At 38.0% G+C, this 14,479-nt stretch overlaps 1 long non-coding RNA gene and 1 other non-coding gene across 2 annotated transcripts; one reads left to right on the top strand and one right to left on the bottom strand.

The window, feature by feature from the left end:
• Positions 1-1,597: 1,597 nt before the first annotated feature.
• Positions 1,598-3,827, top strand: LOC133315387 (uncharacterized). Its single transcript, XR_009752063.1, has 4 exons — positions 1,598-1,860; positions 2,767-2,840; positions 2,926-2,989; positions 3,561-3,827. It is a non-coding gene; the product is annotated as an uncharacterized LOC133315387 (long non-coding RNA).
• Positions 3,828-11,700: 7,873 nt separating this feature from the next.
• On the bottom strand, positions 11,701-11,807 carry LOC133315388 (small nucleolar RNA R71). The gene has a single exon (XR_009752064.1). It is a non-coding gene; the product is annotated as a small nucleolar RNA R71 (small nucleolar RNA).
• Between the last annotated feature and the right edge of the window lie 2,672 nt (positions 11,808-14,479).

Here is a 14,479-nt window from a genome sequence, read left to right on the forward strand (position 1 = left end):
GAACAACCAAGATGATTGGTGAAAGTTGGTGAAAACTGTAAGGTGATGTTATATTGAGTTTGACATTCAGGATTAAATGACGATGATTACGAAAAAGTGGTATAAATAAGTTGAACATATGGTTAAGTTGCAACGTCGGAGTGGAATAAAAGTTGAAAATAGTTAGTGGGAGAAAATATTAAGCACGAGGCCTTCATGTGGAGGTCATTAATGAGTGTTGTGTTTAGACTATGAGAGGTCTAAGTATGGAGTTGAGCTGATTGAGTTGGTAAAATTGAGATGGAGGTGAAGGCACGTGACAAGGAAAAGTAAAGTATATGAGTATAGAATTTAATGTGAATCGGAATTGTAGGACACGAAAAAGTGCCTTTGAAACTAGAAAGCATGTGGTTGGGTGAAAGCCAAGAAAACAACGAAATGATAAGAGTAGTGACAGTAATGGAAAGAAATGGTTGTTGGGGTATTGTCAAAACAGTGAGGACCGCGAAAAAAGTTAAGTACTAAAGAAAGTGAGTTGGAAATACTCCAGGAATAACTAGTGAATGTGCATGAAAGCGGTTAGATGCTTTTGAGAACGACCATAGGTCAGAAAGATGGATAAAGATGAGAATGAGGTAAATTGATACTGACAAATCCGTAATATTGTTATATTGTTACCTACAAATCAGCGAAAGGGTAACGGGAGACCAGAGAAAGTGTAAAGTATTGTGAATTAAAAGGTCACAGAACCATGAGAGACAAGTGATTGTGAAGGATCAAAGGATAATAAGTATCATAAAAAGGAGATCATGCTTGTGATAAAAGTAATGTGGTAAAGGAACACACTTGAGGATGCTACTTGGGAGCGGGAGGATGAGATTCTCCGACTGTGTCCTGAGTTAGCGGATGAGTATGATTTAATTTTGCGGACAAAATTCTAAAAGTTGGGGTGAATATAACACCTCACAATTTTAAATCAAGTAATTAAAATATTAAGTGAGCAATCAAGTGATGGATTAGTGAAAATCCAAAAGATTAGGCCAAAATACAAAGAAAGGGCAAAACGGTAATTAGCCAACACGCAACCCTAGGAAGATAAAAATTGAGTAGAAGGTCTCAGATGGTAAAAATAACCCTGGAAATGGGTTCAGAACGAAAAATTGAGTGGACAGGCAAGTTTCAGAAAAATCAGTGAATAGTGTTTTTCGCGGGTAAAAATATCGCGGTACGATTGCACCGTAAAACGTGCCGATTGAGTTTTGAGCTCTAGGTTTCAAATATGAGTTGTAAATGTTTTTTTGAGTTAGGAAATATGATTTTGATGAAATTTGATGGAATTGAGTCATTTTGGGAAAAATTGATGAATAGTGATTTTCCGGTGTAAAAATACTGCGGTATAATTGTACCGATAAGCGTGAAAATTTTATCAGTATTTTTGGGAAACAAAAATATGACATGAACAAGAAAAATATGTAGGTCATGAATTTGTGGTTGAAATTAGGTGATTGATTAAAGTTAAAACGCGTGTGGGACCCGCCTGTGACTTAAGTGAGTCAAACTCACCTTTTTTTTCACACTTTCTCTCTCCTCCCTCTCTTCTCTCCCGCGTGCAGCAGCCCCTCCATGGCCAAGAATTGCTCAAGCTTTCTTTCTTCCATAACTTGGTCAAATCTCCACCGAATCCAACGATTTTTGTCTTGAAACTTGTTGGAAAACACCTCCTAAACACATTGGTACCACTCTTGAGCCTTGAAATCGCGTGTGTGAGGAGATCTTGGCCATTTACAGCTGCGGTTTTGGTGAGGAATTTTGTGTTCTTGGAGCTTCCAAGTGCTCCAATGGTGGAGTATAGTTAGGAGGAGCCTTGTACCTTCCATTTGGGTGAGTGTTCTTGCATTTTAAATGGTTGATGGTGATGATTTGATTTTGAAAACCTAAACTTTGATATGATGAATAGTGACGTTAGAGAGCTCAATTTGAAAATGTGTATTAGATGATAATGTGTTAGAATGATGTATTAAAGCTAGAAATGCGATGAAATTTATTGGTGAAAATTGATGAATTTAACTTAGAAAAATTTGATGATCATGATTTTGGACTTGTGAATTTTGGTGTTGAGACTTGTTTGATGAATTGTGGCATGATGGTATGATGATATGATAGGTTGTGTGAAGGTTGGAGTGATTAAAATTGAATGGAAATTCTTTGGAATGTCATAGGGCAAGATTCGAACCTTTGAGGAAAAATGAGTGAATTGATGATGAAAAATGATTTGGATGATGATTTGTGTAGTTATATAGTGCTTAGATGGGTTGTGTTGTGATTGGCAAGTGTTAGAATCAATGGAAAAATAATAAGTGGTTTAGTTGGCATAAATGAACCTAGAGCGAAATATTTAGCGAAACGATGCTTAAAAGACATAAAACGGCGAAACGACAGTTGAAATGGCCTTATGGCAACCCAAGGATGGGTACTATAATGAGAAAGAAAATTTAGAAAAATAAATCCCCAATTAACACCTATATGGCCGAACCTCCAAGGGAAAAAGGGGGGATTTTGCGGTTTTCGCTTCCTGATGTAATCCGACGCGAAAATGACGAACCGGCACTTGAATTGGCTTATTGACAACCTAATGAGACGTAACAAAATGAGAAAGAAAATTTAGAAAAATAAATCTCACATTTACACTACAATGGCCGAACCATCAAGGGAAGATGGGGAGGATTTTTGTGTTTTTGCGTTTTGATACTATTTGACGAGTACTGATGGATGTACGTTATTGTATAGGTTGCCGTACATCGACCTGAATCCCGAATCTTGAATCAGTGAATTGCCCTTGGTCCGGGACCAAGTGGATTGAGGTAAGAAATTGGTTCATTGCATGTGTAATTATAAATTAACATGTATGGGTTGAACTGAGAGTGATTGGGAATGTCCTCTGTGTAGGCATTCCGCTGTGTACCGAGTTGAGGGATAAGCTGCTACGGAGCTTGTGGAAACACGAATTAAGGTAACCTCTTGGTACTGGGGCTTGTTCCCCTTTTCTGTTCCACCTTGCCAGTTGATGGCAACGGTAGGAAGTGTGTATGAATAGTATAGAACACATGAGCATGCATGCATTATTGCTATGGGTACTGCGGTACCGAGTCTCTGGCCAGTAGACAGTTTTATTAGCCTTCGGGCATTTTCGGACTTCCGCTGGATAGGTCTCCAGGAGGGAGTTCCAGTTGACTGCGGTCATGGTGTGTGATCCGGGTAGGAGCACACTAGGAATGTCTTTGGCGTTTTGGTTGGTTTGGGCATCATGGTTGTGGTTTCTGTGAACACACCTTGGATGATACCCATAGGCTTATATATGCCGAGGGCGTACGTGGAATTGGGGTTACCATCCCGTATCGTCGTATTTTGTTTTCTTTATATTCCCCATTCTCTAAATCCCTTGCTATACCCCGTTTTCAAAGTGGTTGTTGTATTCTATTGATATGCATCGAAGTGAACCATTGGGTGGAGTTTTCTCCAGAACCTCTTGGTTACTGAGATATATTCGTATATCTCACCCCGTCTCGGGGCATTTATTTCAGGAGGTAGCAGTGGAGCAGGAGCCTCGGGCAAGAGGCCCGCAGAGTGAGCGCTGGAGCGCTTCATATTTTGCATTTTGTTGGCCGTGTGGCCTAGGCTAGACTTAGGGCATGAACATGTCATTTGTATTTATTAGTAGCTTCATTAGCATCTTGTTCATGCCATTTTGCCTAAGTCTAGTAGTGATGTATTTGGTTATGTTGTCTTTTAAATTAAGTTGAAATTTTAGAAGAATGTAATTTGAAGTTTTAGTTTCAAGTTGTAATTTGTAAAGCCATATTATAATAGTATTGATGCATGTCTAATTATGATGGAAGGGCCTTAGGCCTATTTTAGGTTATGATAATATGTATGATGGAAATATGCATGAAAAAAGTGTTAGTGATTGCAACTACTTAAGAATGATTAATATGGACTCTATGTTTAATAACTATAAACTGGATTGGGTTGTAAGTGCCCCAAGGCGTTGTTGGTCCTTGTGTGTGCCACCCATTGGATTATTACTGTATTATCATGTGTTTATTAGGTACATTTGAGGTTTAAATGATCTTTTACAAATTTGGGATTATTGGAAAAACAAAGGAAACTCTGGCGAATTTTCTGTAGAATTGGCAGATTTTAGGCGAACTTCGGGAGAGCATATCTCCCTCCATAGAAGTCCCCTAGGGACGTGCCATACGCCATTTTGAAGGTTGAGATGTCCTCTACCTTGTGTCAAAATTTAAGGAAATTCTGGGTTGATCTTCGGCCTGAAAAAAATAGAGAAACACGGACTGCCCATGTGCCCCTGCACCTGAGGCAGATTCTGGACCGGATTTGGGAAATTAATTCCCGCTTCGTTTCTCCGCCAAATTAAGCGTGTGATATATCAAAATGAAGTTTTAGATGTCTAGTTTGTGGGATAAAAATTTGAGAGCAAATGGTTGAGCGGATTGAGTGCAGTAATTCTAGTAATGTGAGTGGTTTGGAGCTGTTTTTGGGGTTGTTTGGGTTAATTGCTTATCCAACTTCAAACGGCGATAACCGGAGCAAATGAGCTCCGAATTGAGCGTATGATAGCTTGTTAAAAAGGGAATTAAGTAATACAAAAATATAATCTGAGAAGAAGGGTTGGTTGCGATCGGTTTGGTCGCAGAAAAATTTAGAGTGAAACATGTTCGAATTGGTAAAAATGTAAAGTTGGAAATAGGCTAAGTGAGTTTATGGGAACTCCTTAGTAACTCATAATAAATGATGTAAGTTATAAAAATAGTTGAAATAAGTCTTCCGCAAGAGTTTACGGTTACGGTCACAGCTTTTAATTATTACGCTTTTTAGGATTTAAATGCTCGCGTAATAGTCGGAAAAAATTTATTCTCGTTTTTTTAAATGAACTGCTGTGATTGTAACTGCGCTTAATATCATAATTAATGTTAACAATACCGGTACGTAACGGGCTGTTACACCTACAGAGTTGTGTTCACTTCTCCATTGGAGAACGTCGCCTGCGGAGCAAACTCGGGTTCCTCAATCTGTTCATGTGGTCCTTGAACTTCTTCAAGATCAATTTTGCTCCCACTGGCTCCTTGAGATATCAAATCTTTCTCAAGGAACTCAGCATTCTTGGACACAAACACTTTGTGTTCTTCCAAGGAGTAAAAGTAGTATCCTTTAGTACCTTTCGGATACACCACAAATAGACATTTAGTACTCTTAGCACTAAGTTTGTCTGATGCCAACATTTTGATATATGCTGGTGTTGCGGATCTAGCAAGTGTACTAGTCGTACAAGGAATAAAATGATGAGTAAAGATCGTTCCCACGAGGATTTGTGTCAAGCACTGACTAACCATATGTACTTGAGTTGAATCAAACAAAAGTTCATAGATTGCATAGATTTCTTGTCACCAGAAACTACACTGAATTGAATTAAATCTTGATAAATAAATAAAATGTAAATTATAATGTAAACAAGTAGTCAGATGTCATTTTCCCTCAAAAATGAATTTATAGATGAACTAATTTCCATTATGAATTATCTACTATGTGATGTTGATCAACCTTTTTCTTATCATGTCAAGATGTAATTAATCCCTTACTACCCTGATAGACACATTAATCAGAAACCCCAATCCCTTGGTGATTCCTTTCTTAATACATGCATTAATTACGAAGGTCATAAGATCACATCAGAATTCTAGCATCAATCCCTTGACTACTAGAACACTGATGATGAAGTTGTCAAAAATAGAGAAACAATGTAAACATGTCTGTTCTACACTATTCCTCAACATTAAGAATTAATCAAGACAACTTCATACAATCATATAATAGATAAACAAAACATCTAATTAACCATTCATAAATTCAAACTTGAGTTCCATTGAATCAGACTACAAAGGACTCTCCTAAGACATAATTGAAATACAAACAAGAGAAGAAAGATCAAACTCCATTGACATGATAGTTGAGTCTTCAATCTCCAAGTGCAATTACATAGGAAATACTAACTATTACAAGAACTAATCCTAAGAATTTGGAAAGTCAGAGAAAATGAGGAGTCAGATCAGATCTATGAAAGACCTGATCTGATCTCCCTTCTCCTAGTGTGATGAGAAAAGTCAGAATGAAATATGATGGATTGGATCTGATATCTGGAATATGTCAGAATGTGAAGGCCCCTTGTCTTTTTATAATTTACAAATTACAACTAAAAACTGACATGGGCGCTAAAACTCTCATTTCTGGACGTTTTAGCGCTCAACCTTGACGGATGCCCAACTGCTTTTAACTGTCTTAGGCGCTAAAACGCTCAGTTTTGGGCGTTTTAGCGCTCAACACTTAGAATTTTCCCATTCTTCAGAATCTTATTCTTTCTCTCTTTTGCTTCTTGAGCTTCATTTCCCTACAAAAACAATGTAAATTTTCAACATAAGCTTCAGAACTTGTATTTGAGAGATTTCCAGGACATTAACCTCTTTTCCATCCATTTAATCACACAAATTGATATTAATTCATGCTTAAAAACTTGATGAACTAAGGGTTCATCACAATTCCCAGATTTGAACATTGTTGTCCTCAGCAATGAATTAAAACAGAGAAGGACTTGAGATTCTTTACAGATGAAATTCATGAGGATGGACTTCAATTAACAAAAGATCAACATTTCATGATACAAAATTATAACCATGCAATCTCTTATTTCCTATGATTTACCCAACATCATTTGTGACTTTTCAACAAATCAGTAAAGATGATATACAGAGACTTCCAAACAACAACACCCCCTCACTAGGAACTTCTCAAAAATTATGAGAATTTTAACACTCTTGCACACTAGTGTTTAAGGATGTACTTATCACTCACTCTTCACTGCACTCAAACTGCCATAGGCTTGCCCATCTTCTCACTATCCACAGTAACAATAATCCATAAGGTAGATCAAAAAGGTTTTGGTATGTTTAGCAATGAGGCTTGGTGTGTGGCTTGACTAGAGGTAAGGATTTCTGTGAAAGGGGAAGTTCAGATCAAATGAATCAGATTCAGATAAGAGGGAATTCACAGTAATTAATCAATTTCTTCCTAATTCCCTCAACTTTCTTTCTTTTCATTCCTTGTTCTTTTCTTTGACCATTTCTTCCTCCTTTTCTTCCTGACACTTTGTGTCTTTAACAAAAAATTTTCTTTTTCTTTCTTTTTCTTCCAGACACTTTGTGTCTTTAATACTTCCCTCAGTCTCTTCCAAACACTTTGTGTTTCACAACCTTTTCTTTATTTTCCTTTTTTCCTTCTTATGTTTCCAACACCTTGCATTCACTTATTGCAAAAACACTTTCCTCCCCACAGAACACTCCATCCCTTATCACTTATCTGAAACTTTTAATCTGAAGGATTGGAATAAATGTGGTTCTTGGCTTGATAGACAACAGGCTAGGCTCAAGTGTTTCATGCAATTGGAACTTAAAGGTTGGCCATTTGACTTTCTGGTTCAAGAAGTAAATGCCTCTACCCTACACATCATCAACCATTTCAAGCAAGAAACAGGGCAAGTTCTAGAGCTATTCATGCAGTGAAGTGCTCTCTGAACAAAATTTTCTGTATAGGCTCAATTTCCTCACAGTTCAGAGTGTATGCTTGACTTTCTCTATATGCATCAAAACTAATCTTTCTACTCTTACACATTGAATGAGTCATGCAATCATTTCATTTAAGCTCAACATGCAAGGTATAAGATTGTATCCTTAATTTGATCAATCATATAAAACTTTGATCAGTCAAATCCTCATGGAATTCCATATCACAACTGAAATCCAAATTCAATATTACAGCTAAAATCTAAATCACACAGAAAACTTAAAAACAAAAAGAAAAAGATTGAGATATTTCCCTGTTTTGGCTCATCAATTTGTGTGACATCTCCATGATGTTTGCATGCCATTCATTCACACCCAATTCCCAGATTTAAACGTTGCTGTCCCCAGCAACTAATTCAAATCTGAAACAGCAATGGATCACTGAAACACATTCATTTATAAACCAATAGCATCAGTACTATCATAATGTGCATCATGCAAAAACAGTGAATATCCCAATGTACTTAACTGAATTACAAAACTAAACTAACAGCAAAATAAAACTAAGAGAAAACTACCCAGAAACATGTAAATCATATGAGTGGATCAGCGCTAAAACGTTGAAATCAAGCGTTTTAGCGCTAATCTCCAGAGACAAGTGCACATTGATGTGCGTAGCCTTGCGCTAAAACAGTCACGTCTGAACGTTTTAGCTCTCTGGACCAAAATTGATGAAAATATAAATTGCTGAAAAATAAAAGATTCAATCTCAAATATTAATGGTGTCTGTCAATGTTGAAGAACAAATCCCCGGCAACGGCGCCAAAAACTTGTTGCGGATCTAGCAAGTGTACTAGTCGTACAAGTAATAAAATGATGAGTAAAGATCGTTCCCACTAGGATTTGTGTCAAGCACTGACTAACCATATGTACTTGAGTTGAATCAAACAAAAGTTCATAGATTGCATAGATTTCTTGTCACCAGAAACTACACTGAATTGAATTAAATCTTGATAAATAAATAAAATGTAAATTATAATGTAAACAAGTAGTCAGATGTCATTTTCCCTCAAAAATGAATTTATAGATGAACCGATTTCCATTACGAATTATCTACTATGTGATGTTGATCAACCTTTTTCTTATCATCTCAAGATGTAATCCCTTACTACCCTGATAGACACATTAATCAGAAACCCCAATCCCTTGGTGATTCCTTTCTTAATACATGCATTAATTACTAAGGTCTTAAGATCACATCAGAATCCTAGCATCAATCCCTTGACTACTAGAACACTGATGATAAAGTTGTCAAAAATAGAGAAACAATGTAAACATGTCTGTTCTACACTATTCCTCAACATGAAGAATTAATCAAGACAACTTCATACAATCATATAATAGATAAACAAAACATCTAATTAACCATTCATAAATTCGAACTTGAGTTCCATTGAATCAGACTACAAAGGACTCTCCTAAGACATAATTGAAATACAAACAAGAGAAGAAAGATCAAACTCCGTTGACATGATAGTTGAGTCTTCAATCTCCAAGTGCAATTACATAGGAAATACTAACTATTACAAGAACTAATCCTAAGAATTTGGAAAGTCAGAGAAAATGAGGAGTCAGATCAGATCTATGAAAGACCTGATCTGATCTCCCTTCTCCTAGTGTGATGAGAAAAGTCAGAATGAAATATGATGGATTGGATCTGATATCTGGAATATGTCAGAATGTGAAGGCCCCTTGTCCTTTTATAATTTACAAATTACAACTGAAAACTGACATGGGCGCTAAAACTCTCATTTCTGGACGTTTTAGCGCTCAACCTTGACGGATGCCCAACTGCTTTTAACTGTCTTAGGCGCTAAAACGCCCAGTTTTGCCCGTTTTAATGTTCAGCACCAGCATCTTTGCGCAGCAGGGCGCAAAAACGCTCAGTTTTGGGCGTTTTAATGTTCAGCACCAGCATCTTTTGTGCAACAGTATGATTCTTGTAGGAAAAGCAAGCTTGAAAGACAACTGGAGAAGGAAGAAGATTCTGGAGCTCAAGAGGAGAAAAATTGCCTAAGTGTTGAGCGCTAAAACGTCCACACTGAGCGTTTTAGCGCCCTGTTACAGGAAGAGGCCAAAACTTGCTGGTGTTGAGCGCTAAAACGTCCACACTGAGCGTTTTAGCGCCCTGTTACAGAAAGAGGCCAAAACTTGCTGGTGATGAGCGCTAAAACGTCCACACAGAGCGTTTTAGCGCGCTGCTACACTAAGAAGATGGAAAATTGCTGGTCTTGGGCGCTAAAACGGCCTGCAATATGCGTTTTAGCGCCCTAAAGTGGAAAAAGATTCTGGTCTTCACCGCTAAAACGTCCAAATCAAACGTTTTAGCGTTGGAGTCAGTTAAAGTTAGTTGAGCATTCACCAAGTTTGGACGCTAAAACGGTCATTCCTTAACGTTTTAGCGTTGAAATCAGTTAAAAGCAGTTGAGCATACGTAAAGCATGGACGCTAAAACGGCCACTTATGGACGTTTTAGCGCCCACATCAGTTTTCTGTTTTTAATTGTAACACTATATAAGGCAAAGCCTTGACACTTAGAGAAAAATCTGGATCTGAGGGATATGAACTCTCTCTCTCTCTTAAACTTAGTCTGACTTCTCTCTAAATTCTCTTAGTTTTTGTATTAGGATTTCCTTGTAATAGTTTGGAGATTGAAGACTTTCAACATGGAAATGAAGTTTGTTTCTTCTTCTCTTATTTATTCCTTAGTCATGTCTGAGTAGAGTCTTTGTAGTCTGAATGCAATGGAACTCCATGATAATATTATGTTGATTTGATTAATATGATGAAGTATTTTTCATGTGCTGATTTGAGATTTTCTGAGTTAATTATTTCTATCAAAGAAGTAGTATAGAACAGGGATGTTTATATGACTTCTGTATTTGATAATCTCAACATCAGAATTCTAGTACTCAAGGGATTGATGCTAGAGTTCTGATGTAATCTTAAAACCTTAGTATTTCATGCATGTATTAAGAAAGAAATCACCAAGGGATTGGGGTTTCTGATTAATGTTTCTATCAGGGTAGTAAGGGATTACATCTTGATGATAAGTAAAAGGTTGATTAACATCACATGGAAAGGAATTCATCATATGATCAATTTTTATATGGGTTATCATGGAGGAAAGTTGTTTTCTGACTACTTGTTGTTTTTATTAATTCCTAATCCATATTTACTTTGTGTCAATTTACTCAAAATCAATTTTCTGGTGACAAATTATTCATGATTTTTACAAACTCTTATTTGATTCAAATTAGTTTTCTATGGTATATTGGTGTTTGAACACAATTCCTCGTGGGAACGATCTTTACTCATCATTTTATTACTTGTACGACTAGTGCACTTGCTAAACGTCCAACAAGTTTTTGGCGCCGTTGCCGGGGAATTTGTTTTTCAACACTAACTGATACTATAGAATTCTGAGATTGAATCCTTTTATTTTCAGTATTTTAGTTTATGTTAAATTTCTGGTCAATTTTGATTCTGGTACATGCGAGGTACACTTGATCCAAATTTGTTGTTGTATGATCCAGAATTAGAAAGGACATTGAGGAAGCACAAAAGGGCAGCCAGGCAAAGGAGACAGTTGCAAGAAATTGGTGAATCAAGTACGGTTAATCAGGAAGATATAATGGCAGAGAATCACAGACCACCACCACCACAGAGGACACTGGGAGAGTACATGACTCCTGCAGTGGTTCCTCCAATTGGGAGTGTTGTGCGCCCAACAGTGGAGCCCAACAACTTTGAATTGAAGCCTGCTTTGATACATTTGGTGCAGAAGGATCAGTTTGCTGGAACCAGTGCGGAGGACCCTTACTTGCACATAGAGAACTTCCTATTGTTGAGTGATACTGTGAAGATAAATGGTGTCACAAGAGATGCAATTCTGTTGAGACTATTCACTCATTCACTGACGGATGATGCAAGGAGATGGCTGCAATCATTGCCACAAGGAAGTATAACAACTTGGGATGATTTGCAAACCAAGTTCTTGCAAAGGTTTTTCTCAGCATCCAAGAGGGCCAAGTTGAAGGATGAAATTACAAGCTTTAAGCAGAAAGAGTCAGAATCTATTTATGAGGCTTGGGAGAGATTCAAGACTTTGTTGAGGAAATGTCCACAGCATGGAATTGAGGCATGGCAACAAGCAGCAATCTTCCTGCAAGGAATGACCACTAACACTAGAACCTTGGTGCATGCCACTGCTGGTGGATCATTGACTACCAAGACCCCTCAAGAAGCCTTGGATATCTTTGAGTCATTAGCATCTCAAGAATTTGATAATGCTCCAGTGGCTGACAGAAGGACAGGAATTATCAGGTTGGATGGGTATGATGCTTTGTTGGCAAGGAATGATCAACTGATGCAGACACAGAGACAACAGCAGCAACAATTAGATACCCTTATTAAGCAACTCTCTTCACAAAAGGTAGCTTCTGTGGAAACAAAGAGTGTATGTGCTATCTGTGGTAAGGGCCATGTGACAGAGGAGTGTGATTATGGGGGATCATCAGAACAAGCAGAGGTGAATGGAGTGTGGTATGATCAGAATAATCAAAGGAACTACAACAATCAGGGAAAGAATGTTTATATGCCACCATGGAAAAACAAGAATCAACACCCAGGATTCAGCTATAGTTCCAACCACCAATTGAATCCACCATTACATCCTCCACCACCACATATGAAGGAGCAGTCAAGTGATCCTGCTGCATGGGAGAAAGCGTTTGCTCAGTTATCTAAGACAACTCAGGATTATATTCAGGGTTCTACTTCATTCAGGGAAGAGACAACTGCATTCATGCAGGAGACCAGAACTTCTTTCAGAAATCAGGAAGCATCAATCAGAAATTTGGAGACCCAGATTGGTCAATTATCAAGACAGATATCAGAGAGACCACAAGGGAAATTTCCAAGTGATACACTGGTGAATCCTAAGGAGCACTGTAAAGCAATTATGACAAGAAGTGGGTTGGTACTTCAACCAGGGAAAAAGAAGGTGGAAAATAAAAAGAATGAAGAAGAGGTTGTGGTTGAAGATGTAGTCTCTGATGATGAAGGAGAGAAAATGAGAAATGAGAAAAGTGAGAAGGAAGTAGTTGTTAGAGATGTTATAGTTGGAGTTGACAAAGAAGAGGAAGGGAAGGACAATAAGAATGAAGGAGAGGTAGAAGTTGGTAAAAATGCTTCCCCACAAAAGATGATGAAGTGGGAAAAGAAGAAGATGGCTGACAAGAAAGAATAGCCAGTTAGTTTATCTCCCTATGCTAAAGTTCCCTACCCTCAGAGGTTGAAGAAAGAGATTCAGAAGCAGCACTATGCAAGATTTCTGGATATCTTCAAAAATTTACAAATTAACATACCATTTTCTGAAGCACTGGAAAATATGCCTCACTATGCAAAATTCATGAAGGATCTTCTTACTAAGAAGAGAAAATTAACTGATGGTGAGACAGTGGCCCTAACAGCAGAGTGTAGTGCCCTAATCCAGAAGAAGCTTCCAACAAAAATGAAAGATCCAGGAAGCTTCAGTATCTCTATTGCTATAGGAGATGTGGAGGTGGGAAAGGCATTGTGTGATTTGGGAGCCAGTATAAACTTGATGCCGTTGACAGTATGTAGAGCTTTGGGAATTAACACTTTGAAGGAAACCAATCTTATTCTGCATCTTGCAGATAGATCTATCAAGAGGCCTGAAGGTGTGGTTGAAGATGTCTTGGTCAAGGTAGACAAGTTTATTTTTCCAGTGGATTTTGTGATTCTTGACATGGAGGAAGAGGATACAGAAAGTCCTTTATTGTTAGGAAGACCCTTTTTAGCAACTACAAGATCTTTGATAGATGTTGAACAAGGTAAGTTGTTGCTAAGGGTGGATGAGGAAACAGTCACAATTGATGTATTTGAAACCATCAAGCATCCTGTTGATGTGGAGGATTGTTTTAGATTGGATGTAATACAGGAGGTTGTGGAAGAAGTGAATAAAAAAGAAGAATTCCCAGTTGAGGAACAAAGATCAGAAGAAGAGATAGGTACAGAGGATTACCAAGAAGAGCCAGAAGTGGAAGAGCTTGAGAAGAAGATTGATGACATTCCAAAAGGAGCACCTAAGGTAGAACTTAAGGAATTACCTTCACATTTGAAGTATGTGTTCCTTGGGGATGATCAAACATATCCAGCAATCATTAATGCAATGTTGTCTGATGAGGAAGAAGGGAAGTTGATTAAGGTACTCAAGAAGAATAAAATGGTTATTGGATGACAGTTTTCAGATCTCAAGGGTATTAATCCTTCCTTTTGCACCCACAAAATATTGATGGAAGAAGAGGTCAAACCAGTAAGGCAACCACAGAGGAGACTCAACCCCACTATGAAGGAAGTAGTGAGGAATGAGGTGGTGAAGTTGCTTGATGCTGGGGTGATTTACCCAATTTCATACAGTGCTTGGGTGAGTCCTGTGCAGACCGTACCCAAGAAAGAGGGGATGACTGTGGTGAAAAATGAGAACAATGAGTTGATTCCCACCAGGACAATCACTGGCTGGAGAATGTGCATTGATTACCGGAGGCTGAATAAGGCAACCAGGAAGGATCATTTTCCACTTCCTTTCTTGGATCAGATGCTAGAGAGGTTGGCAGGATATGCTTTCTATTGCTTCTTGGACGGCTATTCAGGGTACAATCAGATAGCTGTGGCACCAGAGGATCAGGAGAAGACTGCTTTTACATGTCCATATGGAATATTCGCATACCGGAGGATGCCTTTCGGTTTATGCAATGCTCCTGCCACATTTCAAAGGTGCATGC

The sequence above is a fragment of the Gastrolobium bilobum genome, unplaced genomic scaffold (assembly GCF_033153095.1).
Source record: "Gastrolobium bilobum isolate Gb01-03AN ecotype WA unplaced genomic scaffold, APGP_CSIRO_Gbil_v1 utg42525, whole genome shotgun sequence".
Classification (NCBI taxonomy): domain Eukaryota; kingdom Viridiplantae; phylum Streptophyta; class Magnoliopsida; order Fabales; family Fabaceae; genus Gastrolobium; species Gastrolobium bilobum.